A 1,474-nucleotide genomic window follows, 5' to 3' on the forward strand; every position below is an offset into this window, starting at 1 on the left:
TTTTTTGGACGTCCTCTTGTTCGAATCCTTGGCGGGCTTTGAAGCTCGTTAACAGATTCCAAGTTGGCATCTTCGTGGGATAAAGAAGATGTCCCCTTCCTTTTGGCTTTTAATGCTTCCATCTTGGCCATGACGTTATCGTACGCACGGTGCAGAATTACAGTCAGCTCCTCCGATTCGGAGGCAAATTCGCAAATATTTTGCGAACGAAAAACCAATTGGTCGAACCTCTTGCTTCTTGGCTCCATTAGTGGCTCGTCGTGGTTGCTCTTGATGTGTGTGTGTCGCCTCTTTACCTTCTTGCTCCATGGTTCCAGTATATATCTAGGGGACACTTGGCTTACTTGTTCGAAGCTTAACACGCTTAGTGCGTGACGGCACAGTATCCCTCTCAACTCAAATAATAAACATTGGCATTTTACATTGGCTGCAACTGAGTCGTAGGTAACCGCGAACTTGTTGAATATTGAACTGAAAACTTGTTCTCCGACTTCGTATATTGAATAGCCTAGAGCGGAATTCTTTAATCTGGTGATGCAATTCGCCTTTCCTCTGAATTGGGCTTGGACTTTCCTAAACTTTGCGTGAGTGTACGCATCTTGAAACTGAGCTTCGATGGAGGATTTGGTTGCACACGGTATGACCGTATGAAAATCTGCAGCATCTGATTCTCTCTCTGCTTGCTCCCTGCTTCCGAGGCAATTATCGTACTGTTTGACGAACTGAATGAGCGAGCTGTTCTGGGTGATGTACTTGTTAAAAAATGAATGCATGCTCTCGCTCCTTTGTGTGCTTCTCATCCCTGCCCAGAAGTGGTGGTCCAGATAGATAGGAACCCATATGTGACGGTCTTCGTACAGATCTGCATAATACACCCAAACACAGACTGTAAAATACACCCGAGAGAACATACAATTTACACCTCTGCTGCAGATTTTAAAAACACATTACCTGAAAGCCACTTGTTGTCCGCAAGACCAAAATTCAGCAGAAAATCGCTCCAATTCCTATCGAATGAGTCTTTGCTATGAGAGTTCCAAACAACATGGCTCATTTCTTGTTCGATATCGGCATGTCCCTTGTACCAGTTTAATTTGCTTGGAATCTTCTTCATGATGTGCCAAATACACCAGCGGTGAACTGTTGTTGGCATACAGGCCTCTAAAGCCCTTTTCATTGATGCGCACTGATTGGTGAGAAACCCTTTCGGAGCGTTTCCTCCCATGCAACGAAGCCAGCATTGAAATAACCATTTGAATGATTCAATTTCTTCGTTCTTCATCAAAGAGCACCCGAGAAGTGTTGACTGACCGTGGTGATTCACCCCGACAAAAGAACCACAGACCAAATTATACCTGAAACAAATTACCATGGTCCAGAATGCAAAATCATCAGGTACACCCCAACAAATGCTTAGAATACACCCAATGAAACAGCCAATATACACCTCTGCTGCGGATTCGTAAAAATAAAT

The sequence above is a fragment of the Arachis duranensis genome, chromosome 3 (assembly GCF_000817695.3).
Source record: "Arachis duranensis cultivar V14167 chromosome 3, aradu.V14167.gnm2.J7QH, whole genome shotgun sequence".
Classification (NCBI taxonomy): domain Eukaryota; kingdom Viridiplantae; phylum Streptophyta; class Magnoliopsida; order Fabales; family Fabaceae; genus Arachis; species Arachis duranensis.